Genomic DNA, 23,575 nt, shown 5'->3' on the forward strand with positions numbered 1-23,575 from the left:
AGTCTCATGACTTGTTATAGGATGTCACGGTCACAGTTGAAATCCGTTTTACAGAACTCTCTTATGGCCTCAGACGGATAATTTCCTAAAGCTAGACCCCAACCATGTGCAAGAATGGGAAAACGCATTTCAAAAGGGCAACTGGAGGACAAAGAGTAGGCTACATTATGAATATGAAAAGTTTGATTTCTACAAGGTTATGACCCAATTCTTTAGTGCAGTTTATCTGGGCTATAAACCATTCAGCTGAAAATCAGTTTCATGAAGTCCAACTCTGAAAACTGAGCAGCACAGTTCATGCGGTAGTTCAGATTTAATGTTTTGCCATACGATGCTATCGTGTGACCACATCTCTAGAAATAGTTATGCCTCTGTGAGAGAAGCAGTGATTTCTCTTTCTTTTGTCAGTTGGAGGAGCTAATGTCTCGTAGTTCTAATCTACTCTTGATTGCTAGTGGTGATACACACAAAGGGCTCAATAGCTGAGGGTGTTAGTGAAACAAGGGGAGTTCTCCAATTACGCACATCCTGCTGCTAGATCCCAATGATGATAGCAGCCCATCTTGTGTCTTGGACTTCACGTGATACTTTCTACCAATTGAATCACTGAAAAAATATGTAAATACAACATGTTGATCCCATGTTTCATGAGCTGAAATAAAATGTCCAAGAAATGTTCCATACGCACAAAAAGCTTTTCTCTGAAACTTTGTGCACAATTTTCTTTATATGCTCCTTTGCCAAGATAATCCATCCACCTGAGAGGTGTGGCATATCAATAAGATAATTAAACAGCATGATCATTACACAGGTGCACCTTGTGCTGGGGACAATAAAAGGCCAATCTAAAATGTGTAGTTTTGTTACACAACACAATGCCACAGATGTTTCAAGTTTTGAGGGACCCGGGCAATTGGTATATAGACTGCAGGAATATCCACCAGACTTGTTGCCAGATAATTTAATGTTAATTTTTCTACCATAAACCCCCTCCAACGTCGTTTTAGAGAATTTGGCAGTACGTCCAACCGGCCTCACAACCTCAGACCACGTGTAACCACTCCAGCCCAGGACCTCCACTCCTTGCTTCTTCACTGTGGGATGGTCTGAGACCAGCCACCCAGACAGCTGATGAAACTGTGGGTTTCACAACCAAATAATTTTTGCACAAACTGACAGAAACTGTCTTGGGGAAGCTCCTCTGCATGCTCGTCATCCTCACTAGGTTCTTGACCTGACTGCAGTTCGGCGTCGTAACTGACTTCATTGGGCAAATGCTCACCTTCGATGGCCACTGGCACGCTGGAGAAGTGTGCCCTTAATGGACGAATCCCGATTTCAATTGTACCGGGCAGAAATGTACGGCATCAGAAAATCAGCCAGTATCTGATGTGACCACCATTTGCCTCATACAGCGTGACACATCTCCTTCGCATTAATAAGGTTGTTGATTGTGGCCTGTGGAATGTTGTCCCACTCCTTTTCAATGGCTGTTCGAACTTGCTGGATATTGGCGGGAAATGGAACACGCTGTTGTACACGTCGATCCAGAGCATCTCAAACACGCTCAATGTGACATGTCTGGTGAGTATGCAGTCCATGGAAGAATTGGGAAATGTTCAGCTCCCAGGAATTGTGTACAGATCCTTGCGACATGGGGCCGTGCATTATCATGCTGAAACATGAGGTGATGGCGGCGGATGAATGACACGACAGTGGGCCTCAAGATCTCGTCACGGTATCTCTGTGTATTCAATTTGCCATCAAGAAAATGCAATTGTGTTCATCGTCCGTAGCTTATGCCTACCCATACCATAACCCCACACTCGCCCAGTTGGAACCGAGAATAATCCGTGAAGAGCACGCTGCCCCAGTGGCCAAACTGCAGTCAGGTCAAGACCCTGGTGAGAACGACAAGCATGCAGATGAGCTTCCCTGAGATGGTTTCTGCCAGTTTGTGCAGAAATTCTTTGCTTCTGCAAACCCACAGTTTCATCAGCTGTCCTGGTGGCTGGTATCAGATGATCCCGCAGGTGAAGAATCCTGATGTGGAGGTCCTGGGCTGGCGTGGTTACATGTGGTCGGTCTGTGGTTGTAAGGCCGGTTGGACGTACTGTCAAAATCTCTAAAATGATATTGAGGCGCTTATGGTAAAGAAATTAACATACAATTATCTAGCAACAGCTCTGGTGGACATTCCTGCAGTCAGCATGACAGTTGCACGCTCCCTCAAAACTTGAGACATCTGTGGCATTGTGTTTTGTGACAAAACTGCACATTTTAGAGTGGCTTTTTATTGTCCCCAGCAAGGGTGCACCTGTGTAATGATCATGCTGTTTAATCAGTTTCTTATTATTCCACACCTGTCAGGTGGATAGATTATCTTGGCAAAGGTGAAATGCTCACTAATAGGGATGTAAGGAAATGTGTGCATATTTTAGAGAAAGAGGATTTTGGGGTATTTTGAACATTTCTGGGACCTTTTTTTTTCAGCTCATGAAACATTGGACAAACAATTTACATGTTGCGTTTATATTTTTGTTCAGTATATGAACTAACTCTATCAAGTCTTTGAAATTGTTGCATGTTGTGTTTATTTTTGTTCAGTGTAGTTTAATCAACAGTTTGAATCAGTGAAAACAGTTTCTGGGTCCAACACTTCAATGCTCTCTTGTTTCATTGGTTTCTATTTAAAATGTGTATGAAAGTGATTTCTTTGGTTTTATGAAACATGGAACTGCATTTTTCATGTTTTTCTTGTTCTTTTCTCTTCCTTTTTCAACTGACTGCGTGAGAGATGTAGGATTGTGAAGCGCAAAACAGAGTAGGCGCAGTAGACATGTCAGCATGGCCATAGTAGTGACGGTTGGCAGTTGCACTGAAGGAGAGGAGGCTCAGTTTCAAAAGGGGGCACTGTTGCGCCATTGCAGCCTTGCAAAATGACATTTTCCTGCACTAAATGTATTTCTCTCTTTTGATATGCATGCTGTGGTGTGTGATTTTTGTGTGCTTTTGTCTCGGGTGCAGTTGATGTTAAGAAGCTTCTATTTTGACATCAGCATTTTAAGAGTATACATTTTTAATGCCCTCAGAAGGTCTTATCCAACAGTTGTTGGATTCTTAAGCCTCTGATTTGAGATAATATTCAGGATGCCAATGCTGTAATACACCTGTTACTAGTAATAAGAGGCTGTTAAGCAGAGGTTTTTGAGATAAGAAACTTCAAATGACCAATTAATTAAATAAACTATGTAATTTATTGAAAAGTCATATGTTTATTTAATGAACATCTGCCCAGAGCACTTAAATGAACAGTATTTACCACGATCATCCATCAATGCTCTTTTTTACATTCATGGCAATAAATCAATTCTGGTCACATGTTGTGGTTTGAGGATGAATTCACATAATACTACTTCTCTCTAGGGATCCACAAACGTGATTAATCTGAATGGGCAAAGTCTGTTGTGCACGGCAGAATGAGTCACTCGTAATGCAAGCTTTACATCACATCAAATATCAAATATTCCCAACAGATTTGTGCTTCCAACAATAGCCCTCCTGATTTAAAAACAGCATCCCAAAGCTCTAGAAATAACACGTAGAACCACAGTGACAGTCCATGCCAATCTCAAGGAAGTTTATTTGCCCGAGACACCCATATTCCCTCACATCCAAGTTAGGTCCAACAGACTCTAGTCTATGTCAACCTCTAGGACAGTGGGAAGGGAACTGAGCGAGCCCCATGACAGGTGGCACGCTGGGAAGGCGGAGGACTGGGTAGATGTAGACACCAGCGGTTGGAGAACATAATGAGCAGATCAAAGTGTCTGACACGGCAGTGTAGCAGAGTGCCAGAGGAACAGTGCTGTTGCAGCGTGGGGGCGGGGGACATGGGAGGTCTCAATGACAAGTCAATCAGGAACACTCCACATTCCCAATGACATGTTCTCTCCCCCTTGACAGGCCCTCCTGCGCTGATCGTTAGGCAAACTCATCATTCAGATGGGGTCTATACCGACTTAAAGAGAAGTTTACGAGTAGCTCACATTTACACACATTGGCATGCATGCACAGATTGGCAAGCACACACAAGCACAATCTTTTGAGCACAGCTATTGTAAACTCAGCAACAAAAAAAAGTCATCTCACTGCCAACTGCGTTTATTTTCAGCAAACTTAACGTGTATATATTTGTATGAACATTCAACAATTGAGACATAAACTGAACAAGTTCCACAGACATGTGACTAACAGAAATGGAATGATGTGTCCCTGAACAAAGAGGGGGGGGGGGGGGGGGGGGGGGTGTCGATATCAAAAGTAACAGTCAGTATCTGGTGTGGCTACCAGCTGCATTAAATACTGCAGTGCATCTCCTCCTCATGGACTGCACCAGATTTGCTGATTTGTTTTTGCTGTGAGATGTTACCCCACTCTTCCACCAAGGCACCTGCAAGTTCCCGGACATTTCTGGGGGAAATGGCCCTAGCCTTCACACTCCGATTCAACATTCAACAGGTCCCAGACGTGCTCAATGGGATTGAGATCCAGGCTCTTTGCTGGCCATGGCATAACACTGACATTCTTGTCTTGCAGGAAATCGTGCACAGAACGAGCAGTATGGCTGGTGGCAGTGTCATACTGGAAGGTAATATCAGGATGAGCCTGCAGGAAGGGTACCACATGAGGGAGGATGATGTCTTCCCTGTAACGCACAGCGTTGAGATTGCAATGACAACAAGCTCAGTCTGATGATGCTATGACACACCTCCCCAGACCATGACGGACCCTCCACCTCCAAATCGATCCCGCTTCAGAGTACAGGCCTCGGTGTAACGCTCATTCCTTTGACGATAAACGCAAATCCAACCATCACACCTGGTGAGACAAAACCGTGACTCGTCAGTGAAGAGCACTTTTTTCCAGTCATGTCTGGTCCAGCGACGGTGGGTTAGTGCCCATACGTGACGTTGTTGCCGGTGATGTCTGGTGAGGACCTGCCTTACAACAGGCCTACAAGCCCTCAGTCCAGTCTCTCTCAGCCTATTGCGGACAGTCTGAGCACTGATGGAGGGATTGTGTGTTCCTGGTGTAACTCCTGTGCAGGTGTTGTTACACGTGGTCTTCTACTGCGAGGATGACCAGCTGTCCGTCCTGTCTCCCTGTAGCGCTGTCTTAGGCGTCTCACAGTATGGACATATCTGCAGTCCTCATGCCTCCTTGCAGCATACTTAAGGCATGTTCACTCAGATGAGCAGGGACCCTGGGCATCTACCTTTTGGTGTTTTCCAGAGTCAGTAGAAAGGCCTCTTTAGTGTCCTAAGTTTTCATAACTGTGACCTTAATTGCCTACCGTCTGTAAGCTGTTAGTGTATTAACGACCATTCCACAGGTGCATGTTCATCAATTGTTTATGGTTTGTTGAACCAGCATGGGAAAAGTGTTTAAATCCTTTACATTGAAGATCTGTTAAGTTATTTTGATTTTTACGAATTATCTTTGAAAGACAGGGTCCTGAAAAAGGGACGTTTCTTTTTTTGCTGAGTTTATATTCAGACCCAGTTATTAGCAATGTCTTTGAAATATGAGTGAAACATACTTGCCCATGAAGCAAAACATGCCTAGTTATTAGATATTATACTGAATAAAAATATAGATGCAACACACAACAATTTCAAAGATGTTTGTAACGGTTGTCGTAGGTGGAAAAAGGAGAGGACCAAGGTGCAGCGTGGTAAGTGTTCATGTTGGAAATGTTATCAAAACTGAACACTAAACAAAATAACAACGAGGAACAACGAGAACGAGCACCTGGAGGGAGGAGACGGAGAGACAGCCGGGTGCGTGGGGCTGCCACATGAGGCCTGGTGTGTGGAGGAGGCACCGGATGGACCGGATCGTGGAGGTGCACTAGAGGTCTCGAGCACCGAGCCTGCACAACCTGTCCTGGCTGAATACCCCCTGTAGCCCGGCAAGTGCGGCGGGGTGGAACAGACCGCACTGGGCTGTGCTGGCGAACCGGGGACACCGTGTGTAGGGCTGGTGCCATATAACCTGGTATAACCCGAGGAGACGCACTGGAGACCATATGCGCTGAGCCGGCTTCATTCCTCCTGGCTTGATGCCCACTCTAGCCCGGCCGATACGAGGAGCTGCGATGTAGCGCACCGGGCTATTCGTGCGCACTGGGGACACCGTGCGCCTCACCGCATAACACGGTGACTGCCCGGTCAACCTCTCTCCACGGTAAGCCCGGGGAGTTGACTCAGGTCTCCTACCTGACTTAGCCACACTCCCCGTGTGCCCCCCCCAATACATTTTTTGGGGCTGCCTCTCGTCCCTGTTGCGCTGCCATGCAAACTCCTCATATCGCCGCCGCTCGGCTTTAGCTGCCTCCAGCTCTTCCCTGGGGCGGCGATATTCCCCAGCCTGTGCCCAGGGTCCCTTACCGTCCAGAATCTTCCCCCATGTCCAGGAGTCCAGAACCCTCGGCTCCTGGTTACCACGCTGCTTGGTCTGGTTGTGGTGCGTAGTTCTGTAACGGTCGTCATAGGTGGAAGAAGGAGAGGACCAAGGTGCAGCGTGGTAGGTATTCATGTTGGAAATTTAATCAAAACTGACCATGAAACAAAATAACAACGAGGAACAACGAGAACAAAACAGTTCTGTCAGATGACACACACAAAACAGAAACCAACTACCCACAACTCAAGGGTGAAACCAGGCTGCCTAAGTATGGTTCTCAATCAGAGACAACGATTGACAGCTGCCTCTGATTGGGAACCATACCAGGCCAAACACATAGAAATACAAACATAGAACAAAACATAGAATACCAACCCACATCACACCCTGACGAAACTAAAAATAGAAACATACAAAGCAATCTACGGTCAGGGCGTGACAATGTTACTGAGTTACAGTTCACATGAGGAAAACAGTCAATTTAAATAAATGCATTAGGCCCTAATCTATGGATTTCACATGACTAGGAATACAGATATGCATCTGTTGGTCACAGATACCTTAAATAAAGGTAGGGGCATGGATCAGAAAACCAATCAGTATCTGGTGTTACCAAAATTTGACTCATGTAGTGCGACTCATCTCCTTTGCATAGTGTTGATCAGGCTGTTGATTGCGGCCTGTATAATGTTGTCCCACTCCTCTTCAATGGCTCTGCGAAGTTGATGGTTATTGGCGGGAACTGGAACACGCTGTCGTACATGTCAATCCAGAGCATCCCAAACATGCTCAATGTGTGACATGTCTGGTGAACTGGGACATTTTCAGCTTCCATTAATTGTGTACAGATCCTTGCGTCATGGGGCCTTGCATTATTGTGCTTTATCATGCTGAAACATGAGGTGATGGCGTGAATAGCACAGCTCTCCAGGGTGCCAGTGGCCATCAAAGGTGAGCAAACCCATATTTTCATCAGCTGTCCTGTCCTGGTGGCTGGTCTCAGATGGTCACGCAGGTGAAGTTTTTGAAATTTTTGCACAAAACTTTCGAGAAATAAGCTTTTTGTGCGTATTGATAATTTCTGGGATCTTGTATTTCAGCTCATGAAACATGGGACAAACACTTTACATGCGTTTATATTTTTGTTCAGTATATTTTACCGCATGGGGATGTCACCATGGAAGGCCAAACAAAACTCTATCCCACCAAAACAGGAGGAAATATCAGGTGGTCTTTTCAAACAGCTCTTACCCTAAAAGGGAATTATCATCATTTTAACAATATTATTCTAACCTTACTATTCAAATATACAGTGCCTTTGCTACTATAGCCCAGAGAAACGCATTGAATAACACATTCATAAATGGCAAAAAAGACAGTAAGTGTCTGTCCTATATCTAGGAGATATAAGAATGCTCAGGAAATATATATATTTTATTTATTTTTCCACATATTTAACCTCTTTTTTGGTTAGGCACAAAACTACCTCCACAGTTCCGTGTTCGTGAGAATCGCCCCTTTCCACAGTGGGGTCATAATAGTTTCTAGGTCAAACCATTCGCATGCTACAGACATTTTGGTGAGAAGACCGATTTCCGGGATGACAAACACCACTCTAGCTCTGCCACCTTTCACCGCATATGCGGAAGTGCGACATAGGCGTATACGATAGCTTGAGACGCATCCATTACAAAAAAAACAATAGTCCTATCTCTAGTTTAAACTGACAGATTTTGATGGGGATTTTTTAAATTATGTTACTCAGATTGACACACCGGTGCATCAATAGACTCTAGGGGGTTAATGGATGTGATAGGAGAAAACTGAAGATGGATCAACAACATTCTAGTTACTCCACTACACTAACCTAATAGACAAAGTGAAAAGAAGGAAGCCTGTACAGAATAAAAATGTTCTAAAACTTGCATCCTATTTGCAACAAGGCACTGAAGTAATACTGCTAAAAATGTTGTCCTCTATACATTGTTATGTTTGGGGCAAATCCAATGCAACACATTACTGAGTACCATGCTCCAATATCTTCAATCATAGTGGTGGCTGCATCATGTTATGGGTATGCTTGTAATTGTTAAGGACTGGAGTTTCAGGATACAAAATAAATGGAAAGGAGATAATCACATGCAAAATCCTAGAGGAAAACCTGGTTCAGTCTGATTTCTACCAGACACTTGGAGATGAATTCACCATTCAGCAAGATAATAACCTAAAACAGACCGAAACAAATCTAAAAACATGTTTTCATTTTGTCATTATGGGGTGTAGATGGGTGAGGGGGGAAAAAATGTTGAATTCAGGTTGTAACAACCAAATGTGGAATAAGTCAAGGGGTATGAATACTTTATAAAACAGGGAAATCACATTTTTTTACTGCACTAAGCCTATGCGTTTATTTTGTCTTCCTGTCCTTGTTAGAGGAGCAGGCAGTCTTGACACCTATCCACTGAGCCTGCGGGATATGATTTCACAGACATGTGAAGGATGTGAAAGTGCCTCTGTCCTTTTGTCAGTTTCTTCTCTTTGGTTTTGTCTCACTCATTTTGTATAGATAATGTTAGATTAAAGGCAATACATGTTCTACTCAATTCATTGACAGATACACCTTTGTCCAGAATTCCGCAACATGACAATGTAATCTATCTACCCCATAGGTGGAGAGTAGTCACATGTATGGTAGTGCAAAACCAAAAGTTAGACAAAACAATGCAGTTCTCAAATGGGTACTTAACTCATAAGACTTAACAGGCAGCTTGGGGAATAATGTCCCAAAATAAAGTCCTCACTAAAGCATGGTAAACACTCCAAATCAAACACTGGCTCTTTAAGGCAATAACTTAAGTAAATTTAAGTACTTGGGAAGATAATCTTATACCCCAGGGCAGAGAGAGCTTAATCCTTGTGCATATTGGGGTTCTGTTCTGGGTGGGCCAACGCCCACCACAGAGCTTTGGCAGGTTCTCCTCACAGCTCTCTCCTCTCTGTGAATGCTACTGCATGGCCTATGTGTTGCTTCTGCACCGCTAATTGCAGCCAGGTGTGTAAGGTGTGCAGCTGCAGTCAATTAAGTCTCTGTGGAGTGTTGCCAAACAAACCTTGTATCGAGTCATTTAGCCACCAAATGGGTGCAAAAGCAGTCTGTTCCCACCCCTACACTCTTCGGGTGCTCAAAGTACATCCTAATATCAGTATTATACGGGACCTCTATCATAGTGTAGCAGGGATACTGCAAGCCTTGGGATGCCTCTCTCGGTTTTTAGCTCAGTTTTTCTTCAAACTGTAATACCCACTCTCTGTGAGGAAGGAGTCTGATTAGATTTAGCTTCATCACCCTGTGTGTTTCACTGCCAGCTTTAGCAGAAAAAGATCTCATTAATCTAGAATGCCAAATTGCGCCTACTAAAGATGTGTGCGGAAATGCATGCACTCTCTCAGCAAGAGTGACGAGCAATTTCTCCAGTCCGTGAAAATATTCCGTACCATCCTTACCAGCTGCTCTGTAATTTCAGCTGAAAGAGACATTTAGAAAAGGGAGAGTGGCTTTCAAAAACATATTTGACAATAAATAGTGTTTACCCCTGAACGTTTTGGCAAAGGAGACGTCTTGACAGCCCGTGAGTGGTGGACTCCACTGAGCCATGTGTGACTCTTCGAAGACATCTTTTGAAATGCAATCATGTCCAACACCATGTCATTTTCCACTTGAGATCTCGTTTATTTAACCGTTTGTCTCTCATTTCCCCCTAGATACACACCTCGATTATCGCCCCCTTGAAAATGGCCTCATTTAAAATGAAAAACACAAACATCCCTCCAAGGCAATGCGTACCCAGTAAAAAGCCAGTACGTAGAGCCAGTATATACGATTGAGTGATGAATAGCTAAAGATGAATGCATAGCAGCCTAGGGTTGGACACCATGTTGGAGATGAAGTTGATTAAGCTTGAAATTGCAAGTTGAACCCAAGAACCCATGTGAAATTGTGAAAATAAAATATGAATACATTCACAGACACTTTCAGTGCAGACTATAATACTCGATTGGAACACAGTAGTAGGCTAGACTGAAAGATGTGCAGGCATTCATTTCAGCCATTTCTGTAAACATAGACTCCTTAATCCTTTGGTGATATGAACTTAACCAATTCAGCATCTATTCCTAGTGTGAAAAGGATTGCATTTGTAAAGGAGAGCTAAAGGCTATTTGACTGGGTCGCTGAATGAGAGTAATTCTAGGAGGACAAATACCTGTGTAATATACTCTGTTATATACTCTATATCTCTATGTTTGGTGTAAACATAGGCCTGATAAGCATGGTTGAAATAGTGTTGAAATGCCAATGAGCATTGATGATGTCTAATATGGCTTTTCACATCAAACTAATGCCCAATCCCTTTTCCTTGAGACATGATCCATTTTCAGTCTCTTCCTAACAGTTGGGATACTCCTCCAGGTCATGTAGCGATGGCTCAGGATTTTATCCACAATAACAAGTCTGCTTTCAACACCAGTGCCACTTGGCGGGAAATGCATGCATGTGGCGTAACAACTCATGCAAACAGAAATGGAACAAAGTCAAGCCAATGGCGATGAGACAGTGGAGGCTGCCAGTTTTAAAGTGTAAGTGCCCCTAAAAACCAACTTCTAATTTAGAAAACAGCCTATTGTGGCATTTTCAAGGAAACCATACACAAAATGAATTGTGACCAAATATGTAGTCTGTGAAGGAAAGAAATCACATGGAAAAAGTGGTAAGAAAGATAGGTTAAAAAAAAATATGAAAAAAAAAAAGATTTTCACGATGTAAATGAGACAATATTTTTTGTTTCACTCCTTGCACATTCATGAAATGCTTTCTATATTTCGATATTAATTTTTACAATTTATAGATGGTTTGACAAGACTGGCTTTATGAATAAAATGATCGTATTAAGGGGAGAGGGGTAAGTTGAGACACTTTTTACATTCAGCAAAACTATGTCAAAGGAAATATATTATTTTTTAACAAAGATATCTACATATATTTCAGGATGTTGTGTATCCCTTGAAATAATCAGAATGAATGTAAACATAACAGTTTTAAAAACATAGCTTGTTCAAACATAATGGTCTCTTGGCACAACTTACCCCAGGTATGGGAGCATTGGGTCAGGGTAAGTTGAGCCGCCTTGGGGTAAGTGGGTGATGGTGTCTATTGACAGTGATCAATGGTGCTGGTAGGTCAAAGTTGAATTCATGGAAGGGGGTGTGGTATATTTTATATCTTAAAGGTACGCCGACATTCGGATATAGACATATTGGTTAAATATCACCTACCCTTCCATTCCTTGACCAGTTGTCTGGGACAGAGATGTTGTTTCGATGTGCCAATTCGTAAGCAACTTCTCTGCATTTGAGGCTACTAAGCCCATGAAACTGGTTCGTGAAATTCTTGATATGTTTAGCAAGCTCAGACTCCATGTCATAAGATAAGAACTTGTGTGCCTCTGCTACTCTATCGTAGCCTCTCTTCCGCACAGGTACATTAACATATTTTTTGTCTAATGGACTTTTCCCCTTCTCTCATTTCCTTGGCTGCTCTCTAAGATCCTCAAGAGGGCCTAGACCCCTGCTTGTTTTACATTTGTATCCACGGGGCATGATGATGTCGGCTATGTAACAATAAAAACGCATGACACATTGCAAAAATATTATGCAAATTATACATACAACTGACAAAATGTCATCATAATTTGTATGGGGTTTAGTGGCCATTGGCTCAACTTACTGTACCCCAAAGCAAACATTTGTTCTATATTAGCATACAGAGCTACAATGATGCACTTTCATGGTAGGTTTAATACCTCATGTTATAACTTATAGAGACCCCAACTGATGTAGAATATAGTCTTAAAACAATCTACTTTGGTTTAGATACAAGCATCATGAATCCTGTAACACAATACATTTATTTAACGTTCTGTAATTTATTTCCTAACTAATCCCAGAGTGGGCTATCCAAAGTCAAACCAATTTTGCCACTGTCATACACCAGCCGGCTAAAGCTAATTGGCCAAATAATTTGGCTAACTCTTCCCACTTGCGAACACACACACACATGAGACACCTGCATCAAACCACACCCCAAAACCAACTCATGTCATGGCTGCTAGCATTTCTTAAAAAATTAGGCCAAATCAGGAAGTGCAGTTGCCCTTCAACATCTTCCATTATTTACAAAGCCAGCTGAGTCGTCTGCCCTGGGATGCTTACATAACTTAAGACTTTTAACTCCTCCATTTATAGAGCTGGAGATACTCTGAGCCAACGCAGATTAAGGCGCTCACTCAAGGGTGTAAAATCGGCATAGCCTCAAAACATGATTTGAACCTCCCTCTTGGCCATAATATTAAATAGCAACAACTCCTACACCACCAAGAAAACATAATTTTTCTGAGAATATACATTGATTACATTTTTTGGGGAGGAAAAATTGCATGAATTTGTTGGATAAGCTTTTACGGCAAGCTTTAAATAGAACTTTTATTCCGATTTCCATATGTAACACACATTGAGGAGGAAAAGCTGGGAGGGGAAAATACTTTAGGGAATCTCTTGAAATCCAGTTAATTTGCTCCCTGGCCAAAATTAAGCCCGCAGCTTTCATAAATTACCATTTCATTAAGATTCAGAAGCAAAACAGATTTAACTATTCATGTATTCTTTGGCACTCTGGCCCCGTCTCTGATTAGATTTTAATTACATGACTTTGTCTTAAACAAATGAGGGGCGGCAGCATAAAGGCCTATTTGTCTTAACTGATAATGAGTGCACCTGAAAGGTAGCTCTGCTGAAAGAAGGATATCCTTCTTGAGCAGGAACAAAAAGCCCACTTCTGGCTCATCTCTCCCTCCTGTTGTTTACCTTCCACAGAAATGAATGTAATGAAACCCAGGCTCTCCATAACCGAGACCCAGAGGACACCATTTCACACTTAGTCACAGTGTCAGAACCTATCCTGCCTCTCTGTAGAGTCTCTCCTCACCTCTTATCTCCTCCCAGCTCTATGCCCCTGTTTCTTAAATGCCATTACTTTTCACAACCCTTCAGGATGGCATATTCAACGGCTCATATTCAACACCTGTGTCGGATGGAGAGCAACAGGAAGAGGTCAGGGTCAATTATTGTTCTTCTGTTGGCGTGTTTGAACAAGTGTGTGTGACTGTGTGCGTGCGTGTCTGCTCGTACATGTGTGCCCGTGTGTGTGTGTATGTGTGCACATGCATGCATGTGTGTGGGCACCGTGCACATGTGCATGTCCGTAGCAGAGGAGGCTGGTGGGAGGAGCTATAGGAGGACAGGCTCATTGAAATGGCTGGAATGGAATAAATAGAACGGTATTAAACATACATGGAAACCACATGTTTGACTCTGTTCCATTGATTCCATTCCAGCCATTACAATGAGCCCATCCTCGTACAGCTCCTCCCACCAACCTCCTCTGGTACGTAGGTGTATGCGATTTCTGTAGGTGTGTGTGAGTTCCACTGAGTGGCTACCATGCAAGCTTAATGTTATGTAGTCAGATGCAGAACCTTTGCTTTCATTCCTTGGCACGCTTTCCACCAGCTGTACAGCATTATTGTGTAAATGGTTTTAGAATGCCCAGGAACACCTCTCCCACTTTGATACATTTGCTCACTTCCAGGGACAGACACCAGGATAACAAATACAAGGTGTCTGAGGGATGGTGATTTCCCCTCCCCAGCCTAAGAAGCTTCCATCTGCCATGTTCCCTTATGCCTGTAACAAGCCCCAGAATCCCATTCCAAAGGCACTGTAGAGGAAAGCAGCCTTGCCCCCATGGTATGGTTGGTAAAGGTATTTGAATAGGCCTCTGCTGTTTGTAAATTGTAAATGTGCAACTTTAACCATGTCCTAGGAGTGTAGGTTCTCCTGTCATGTCGAGTCTTGCGTTGTATTGTGTTCAAATTGACGACATAACAACTCATCTAAATGAGTTCTCTACACGGCACAGGCAGAAATGTACACTTGCAATCTATATGAAATCCTGTCAACCATCTGTGCAGTGTTAGTATTCTACACATGGAAATATAATGAATAGAATAGTCTTGGAACCTCTGACCCTGACAGTTTGACTGGTAAACTCATGGGAACACTCGCGATGGCTGCCTGATATTGTGATCCAATGATCAAATCAAATCAAATTTTATTTGTCACATACACATGATTAGCAGATGTTAATGCAAGTGTAGCGAAATGCTTGTGCTTCTAGTTCCGACAATGCAGTAAAAACCAACAAGTAATCTAACCTAACAATTCCACAACTACTACCTTATACACACAAGTGTAAAGGGATAAAGAATATGTACATAAAGATATATGAATGAGTGATGGTACAGAGCGGCATAGGCAAGATGCAGTAGATGGTATTGAGTACAGTATATACATATGAGATGAGTAATGTAGGGTATGTAAACATAAAAGTGGCATTGTTTAAAGTGGCTAGTGATACATTTTTACATACATTTCCATTATTAGAGTGGCTGGAGTTGAGTCAGTATGTTGGCAGCAGCCACTCAATGTTAGTGGTGGCTGTTTAACAGTCTGATGGCCTTGAGATAGAAGCTGTTTTTCAGTCTCTCGGTCCTTGCTTTGATGCACCTGTACTGACCTCGCCTTCTGGATGATAGCGGGGTGAACAGGCAGTGGCTCGGGTGGTTGTTGTCCTTGATAATCTTTATGGCCTTCCTGTGACATCGGTTGGTGTAGGTGTCCTGGAGGGCAGGTAGTTTTCCCCCAGTGACGCGTTGTGCAGATCTCACTACCCTCTGGAGAGCCTTACGGTTGTGGGCGGAGCAGTTGCCGTACCAGGCGGTGATACAGCCCGACAGGATGCTCTCGATTGTGCATCTGTAGAAGTTTGTGAGTGCTTTGGTGAGAAGTTGAATTTCTTCAGCCTCCTGAGGTTGAAGAGGCGCTGCTGCGCCTTCTTCACCACGCTGTCTGTGTGGGTGACCAATTCAGTTTGTCCGTGATGTGTACTCCGAGGAACTTGAAACTTACTAGGCATCCTTGTGGGGCCCCAGTGTTGAGGATCAGCGGGGTGGAGATGTTGTTACCTACCCTCACCACCTGGGGGCGGCCCGTCAGGAAGTCCAGTACCCAGTTGCACAGGGCGGGGTCGAGACCCAGGGTCTCGAGCTTGATGACGAGTTTGGAGGGTACTATGGTGTTAAATGCTGAGCTGTAGTCGAATAACAGCATACTCACATAGGTATTCCTCTTGTCCAGATGGGTTAGGGCCGTGTGCAGCGTGGTTGTAGTGGTATGTAGAAAGTTCACTCAAATGTTGCTAACTGATGTGGCTCATGCAATGGGATATATTTTGTGTAATGTCAGTTTAAACTAAACATTAAACAAATCACAGCACAGATTGATGGGTACACTTCCTGCTTTTACTTCCTGCTTTACCTTCCTGCTTTGCTCTAATGGGTACACTGAAAATGGCCACCAGTCCACCCATTATGCCATTATTGACTTGAATGGGGACATCCATTCGATTTATTTTATTTTTATGTTTCTACATGCGTGGGTAGGTTGTGCTAAAAATTGTGAATATCTCATCCTTTACATGGTTAGTACCCATAGTATTCCACAGTACCCTACTACAGTATGACACGTGTTGACTGAAGCTTCAAGACCTCACATTCCTTCAGTTAGTGCTCTCTTATGTGAGGAGGGACATCACACACACCATCTCCTTATACGCCTGTGGGAAGGAGAGTGTAATGATCCCTGATAATGATCTCTGTAAAATCCGGAAGCCAGGTTTTGCCACTGTAAGCAGCATGCAGTCCCTTATGGCTTGGCCACACTAATTCATTTTGGCTAATGGCCACAGAGCTGGGCTCTTCCCTCCCTCTCTCCCTTCCTCTCCTCCTCCCTTTTACATCCATCCGTTCCTTCCACCAATTAGAGCCCAGCGATGAATGTTAATGAGACGAGGTGTTTGAAGTGGTTGTATCAGCCTCAGACATGTCCGGTGCCCTGAGGTCTACATTACATTACTCTTAACGTCTGCCGACTCTATCTATCCGCTTTCTGAGAGTTCTATGGTTCTGTCATCCTTATTCCCCCTTTTCATCTTTATATATCAGTACTAGACTCACGGAATGTGAGTGAAAGGATCCTCAAACGATTTTGTAATACTGTGTAGGTGACCTTGTGTTGATGTTGATTGTGAGATCTGGATCATCTTTTATGAATCATGATTACTTTCTTGGTTCATGTGTGTATTTTATGACTCTCGGCCTCTAGTGGTGAGGAGAGGAAACTGCAGTGCTATATTGCCCTAAGGCAGAAAAGTCAATTTTGATGCACGCAGCTTGGTAGCTAGCTGTCTATTCACACCTCAAGGCTAACAACTTAATGGTAATTGCCAGAGGCTAAACCTGGATCGAAGCACACTGTTTTTTACTACTGTGGACAGATCTATGTCTTCACTTACAAAGCAGTTAACCTTGTGAAGAATACACACTAATTGCTGAGTTTTTTTCTGGGGTCAGTGGTGTAAGGATGTTATTTGCCGTACATTTTATGAGTGAATGTACGGCAATGAGTTCAGCATGAGCACAATAAATACCAACAGTCATTATTTTAGAGGGGGCACGAAGTATGTGTGGATGGATGGGGGGTGTGCTCTGGAGCGGGGTTGATCTACCCTTGGGAAGTTGGAGAATTTAGCATTTTTCAAACACTTGCAATCTAGAGCTATTAATCATTATGCCTAATTCTATGTAAAAACATTTTTAATATTTTTCTGCATAAATTATTTAAGCATACATATTTACCTGTTCAATTGTCATTTTAATTAATGATGTACATACATTTTTTTATAGAACTTTTATGCCTTAGGAGTTTAGTACAACTGCCACACTGGAATATGCAGTAGTATCGAACCCTAAATATGCTTCTCTGCATCTATGCTAAAATGTGGATAAAGGAATGTGAGTCTTATTCAAGTAGGCCAACATTTAGTGCTTGCTTTTCTAAAGTCTACCAACCTTGCCAGCCGGCATGCCAGCTAAGATAGTTAGACAAGCTATTTTAACTTGATTGATTGATTGATTGAGCCTGAAATGGTAGCTAGTTATGAGGTTGGGAGATTGATAACCTATCTAGCTAAAGCTAACTTCATAACATTGTTAGGTGGCTAGTATTACAGAGAAACAACAAACATGTTTATTTATTAATCAAGGAATCAATAGGCTACATAGCTTGATCAAATGAATATACAAACATACCTTGTGCGAGTCCTTCCCATCACCAGCAGCTAAAATCAAATCTAGCACTGCGTGTGTAGCTCTACATTCTCTCTCTTCTCCTCCACTGACGATACTGTCTGCAAGCAATCAAGTATCTAGCATCCTGCCTAGCATAACTTTGCTCTGTGGTGCACCTTGGAAGTAACCACTTACGAGGGAGAATAACTCGTTGCCCCCTCCTCAAAATACCACTGACAGATATTTTTTTATAAAATGAAGTTGAGTAACTAAGTGAACTTCTGAAGAAGAACAAAATACAGGACAAGGGAGGGCCCATGCCCTTGTGCCCCCTATGGGCATGACGTCTCTAAATACCAATGGCCAACTGTAATAAACAAAGGAAAAAAAGAAACATCCCTTTTTCAGGACCCTGTCTTTCAAAGATAATTCGTAAAAATCCAAATAACTTCACAGATTTTCATTGTAAAGGATTTAAACACTGTTTCCCATGCTTGTTCAATGAACCATAAACAATTCATGAACATGCACCTGTGGAACGGTCGTTAAGACACTAACAGCTTACAGACGGTAGGCAATTAAGGTCACAGTTATGAAAACTTAGGACACTAAAGAGGCCGTTCTACTGACTCTGAAAAACACGAAAAGAAAGATGCCCAGGGTCCCTGCTCATCTGTGTGAACGTGCCTTAGGCATGCTGCAAGGTGGCATGAGGACTGTAGATGTGGCCAGGGCAATAAATTGCAATGTCCATACTGTGAGATGCCTAAGACAGCGCTACAGGGAGACAGGATGGACAGCTGATCGTCCTCGCAATGGCAGGCCACGTGTGACAACACCTGCACAGGATCGGTACATCCGAACATCACACCTGCGTGACAGGTACAGGATGGCAACAATAACTCTCAGAGTTACACCAGGAACGCACAATCCCTCCATCAGTGCTCAGACTGTCCGCAATAGGCTGAGAGATGAGGCAGGTCCTCATCAGACATCACCGGTAACAACGTCGCCTATGGGCACAAACTCACCATCGCTGGACCAGACAGGACTGGCAAAAAGTGCTCTTTACTGACGAGTCACGGTTTTGTCTCACCAGGGGTGATGGTTGGATTTGCGTTTATAGTCGTAGGAATGAGCGTTACACCGAGGCCTGTAACCTGGACCAGGATCGATTTGGAGGTGGAGGGTCCATCATGGTCCGGGGCAGTGTGTCACAGCATCATCGGACTGAGTTGCAGGCAATCTCAACGCTGTGCGTTACAGGGAAGACATCCTCCTCCCTCATGTGGTACCGTTCCTTCTACTTGTGTTCAGGCTCATCCTGACATGACCCTCCAGCATGACAATGCCACCAGCCATACTGCTCGTTCTGTGCGTGATTTCCTGCAAGACAGGAATGTCAGCGTTCTGCCATGGCCAGCGAAGAGCCCTGGATCTCAATCCCAATCTTCTGCAGTCCATGAGGAGGAGATGCACTGCAGTACTTAATACAGCTTGTTGGCACACCAGATACTGACGGTTACTTTTGATTTGACCCCCCTTTGTTCAGGGACACATTATTGCATTTCTGTTAGTCACATGTCTGTGGAACTTGTTCAGGTTCTGTCTCAGTTGTTGAATCTTGTTATGTTCATACAAATATTTACACGTTAAGTTTTCTGAAAAGAAATGCAGTTGACAGTGAGAGGACGTGTCTTTTTAATTAATATGAACATCAATCATATAAATTAATCCCCAAGTACCAACCATTAAACATGCTCAGTGTACTGTAAAGTTAATAACCAACTGCAACATTTTGTTTGCTGTTTAATATTGTCCAGTAGAAGAAAGAACACAGTAATAGTTATTGATTGATATTTGGCAAACAACAGATAATATTGTGATTTTAATATAATTTCAAATCCTCACAGTCACAGCTCCCTGCTCTCCGACCGAAAGCAGCTTGAGCTGAAACGTGTGCTAGTTGTGAAATAACTGAAATGGATCCTGGTTGTGATATAACTGTAGTGAAATAACCATGCCAAATAAAGGATGATATGTCAGATCTTTCTTCTGATAATTGTGCCTTCAGGGGATTAATGGTTTGTGGATAATTGCCTTTCTGAAACACACCAAGTCTGAGTGGTGCTAGATCAGAGACTAAGTCAGCACACAGACCCTCAGGGTGTCACTTGTATTACTCTCACTTCCGGAGTACATCTCATTTCCTGTGTCAATAGTTCTACATTGAGCTCCAAAAGTATTGGGACAGGGGATTTTTTTAGCTTGTTTTGGCTCTATACTCCAGCACTTTGTGAAAATGTACAATGATTATCAAATCAAATCAAATTGTATTGCTCACATACACATAGTTAGCAGATGTTATTGTGGGTGTAGCGAAGTGCTTGAGTTCCTAGTTCCAAAAGTGCAGTAGTATCTAACAATTCACAACAATACACACAAAAAAAAACTATTTAAGTAAAAGAATGGAATTAAGAAATATATAAATATTAGGACGAGCAATGTCGGAGTGGTATTGACTAAAATATAGTAGAATTGAATATAGAGTGTCACATTTTTAAAGTAACAAGTGTTCCATTATTAAAGTGGCCAGTGATTCCATGTCTATGTACATTTTGAAGTCGGAAGTTTACACACACCGTAGCCCAATACATTTAAACTCAGTTTTTCACTATTCCTGACATTTAATCCTAGTAAATATTCCCCGTCTTAGTGACGTTAGGATCACCACTTTATTTTAAGAATGTCAAATGTCAGAATAATAGAATAATAGTAGAGTGATTTATTTCCGCTTTTATTTCTTTCATCACATTCCCAGTGGGTCAGAAGTTTACATACACTCAATTAGTATTTGGCAGCATTGACTTTAAATAGTTTAACTTGGGTCAAACGTTTCGGGTAGCCTTCCACAAGCTTCCCACAATAAATTGGGTGAATTTTTGCCCATTCCTCCTGACAGAGCTGGTGTAACTGAATCAGGTTTGTAGGCCTCCTTGCTCACATACGCTTTTTCAGTTCTGCCCACAAATTGTCTATAGGATTGAGGTCAGGGCTTTGTGATGGCCACTCCAATACCTTGACTTTGTTATCCTTAAGCCATTTTGACACAACTTTGGAAGTATGCTTGGCGTCATTGTCCATTTGGAAGACCCATTTGAGATCAAGCTTTAACTTCATGACTGATGTTGCTTCAATATATCCACATAATTTTCTTTCCTCATGATGCCATCTATTTTGTGAAGTGCACCAGTCCCTCCTGCAGCAAAGCACCCTCACAACTTGATGCTGCCACACCCGTGCTTCATGGTTGGAATGGTGTACTTCGGCTTGCAAGCCTCCCCCTTTTTCCTCTAACTACGGTCATTATGGCCAAACAGTTTTATTTGTGTTTCATCAGACCAGAGGACATTTCTCCAAAAAGTACAATCTTTGTCCCATGTGCAGTTGCAAACCATAGTCTGGCTTTTTTATGGTGGTTTTGGAGCAGTGGCTTCTTCCTTGCTGAGTGGCCTTTCAGGTTATGTCAACACAGGATTTGTTTTACTGTGGATATGGATGATTTTGCACCTGTTTCCACCAGCATCTTCACAAGGTCGATTGCTGTTGTTCTGGGATTGATTTGCACTTTTCGCACCAAAGTAAGTTTATCTCTAGGAGACAGAACGTGTCTCCTTCCTGAGTGGTATGACGGCTGCATGGTCTCATGGTGTTTATACTTTGAACTATTGTACTTTTGTTTGTACAGATGAACGTGGTTCCTTCAGGCGTTTGGAAATTGCTCCCAAGGATGAACCAGACTTGTGGAGGTCTACATTTTTTTTTCTGAGGTCTTGGCTGATCCCATGATGTCAAGCAAAGAAGCACTGAGTGTGAAGGTAGGCCTTGGAATGCATCCACAGGTACACCTCCAATTTACTCAAATTATGTCAATTAGCCTATCAGAAGCTTCTAAAGCCATGACATAATTTTCTGGAATTTTCCAAGCTGTTTAAAGGCACAGTCAATAGTGTATGTAAACTTCTGACACACTGGAATTGTGAAACAGTGAGTTATTAGTGAAATAATCTATATGTAAACGATGGTTGGATAAATGACTTGTGTCATGAACAAAGTACATGTCCCAACCGACTTGCCAAAACTATAGTTTGTTTAACAAGACATTTGAGTAGTGGTTGAAAAACGAGTTTTAATGACTCCAACCTAAGTGTATGTAAACTTCCGACTTCAACTGTATATAGGGCAGCAGCCTCTAAGGTGCAGGGTTGACCAACCGGGTGGTAGCAGGCTAGTGATGGCTATTTAACATTCTGATGAGATAGAAGCTGTTTTTCAGTCTCTCGGCCCGAGCTTTGATGTACCTGATTTGACCTCGCCTTCTGGATCATAGCGGGGGGTAACAGGTTGTGGCTCGGGTGATTGATGTCCTTGATGATCTTTTTGGCCTTCCTGTGACATCGGGTGCTGTAGGTGCCCTGGATGGCAGGCACTGTGCCTCTGGTGATGCGTTGGGCAGACCGCACCACCCTCTGGAGAGCCCTGCGGTTATGGGCGGTGCAGTTTCCATATCAGGCGGTTATACAGCCCAACAGGATGCTCTCAATTGTGCATCTGTAAAGGTTTGTGAGGGTTTTAGGGGCCAACCCGAATTTCTTCAGCCTCCTGAGGTTGAAGAGGTGCTGTATCGCCTTCTTCACCACACTGTTTGTATGGGTGGACCATTTCAGATGGTCAGTGATGTGTACGCCGAGGAACTTGAAGCTTTCCATCTTCTCCTCTGCAATCCCGTCGATGTGGATAGGGGCGTTCTCCCTCTGCTGTTTCCTGAAGTCCATGATCAGCTCGTTCGTTTTATTGACGATGAGTGAGACGTTATTGTCCTGTCACCACTCCACCAGGGCCCTCACATCCTCCCTGTAGGCTGTCTCGTCATTGTTGGTAATCAGGCCTACTACTGTTGTGTTGTCTGCAAACTTGATGATTGAGTTGGAGACGTGCATGGCCACGCAGTCATGGGTGAACAGAGAGTACAGGAGGGGGCTGAGCATGCCCTTGTGGGGCCCCTGGGTTTAGGATCTGCGAAGTAAAGGTGTTGTTTTCTATCTTCATCACCTGGGGGTGGCCCGTCAGGTAGTCCAGGACCCAGCTAACAGAGGGCGGGGTTCAGGCTCAGGGCCCCGAGCTTAATGATGAGCTTGGAGGGTACTATGGTGTTGAAGGCTGAGTCAATAGTCAATGAACAGCATTCTTACGTAGGTATTCCTCTTGTCCAGATGGGATAGGGCAGTGTGCAGTGCGATGGCAATTGCATCGTCTGTGGATCTAGTGGGGCGGTAAGCAAATGGAAAGTGGGTCTAGGGTGTCAGGTAAGGTAGAGATGATATGATCCTTAACTAGCCTCTCAAAGCACTTCATGATGACAGAAGTGAGTGCTACGTGGTGATAGTCATTTAGTTCAGTTACCTTTGCTTCCTTGGCTACAGGAACAATGGTGGACATCTCGAAGCAAGTGGGAACAGCAGACTGGGATAGGGAGAGATTGAATATGTCCGTAAACAATCTAGCCAGCTGGTCTGTGCATGCTCTGAGGACACAGCTAAGGATGCCAGCCTTGTGAGGGTTAACAGGCTTAAATGTCTTACTCACGTCAGCCACAGAGAACGAGAGCCCATAGTTCTTGGGAGCGGGTCGAGTTGGTAGCACTGTGTTATCCTCAAATCGGGCAAAGAAGGTGTTTAGCTTGTCCGGGAGCAAGATGTCAGTGTCTGCGACGTAGCTGGTTTTACCTTTGTAATCCGTGATTGTAT

Source organism: Oncorhynchus clarkii, chromosome 3, assembly GCF_045791955.1.
Source record: "Oncorhynchus clarkii lewisi isolate Uvic-CL-2024 chromosome 3, UVic_Ocla_1.0, whole genome shotgun sequence".
Taxonomy (NCBI): Eukaryota; Metazoa; Chordata; class Actinopteri; order Salmoniformes; family Salmonidae; genus Oncorhynchus; species Oncorhynchus clarkii.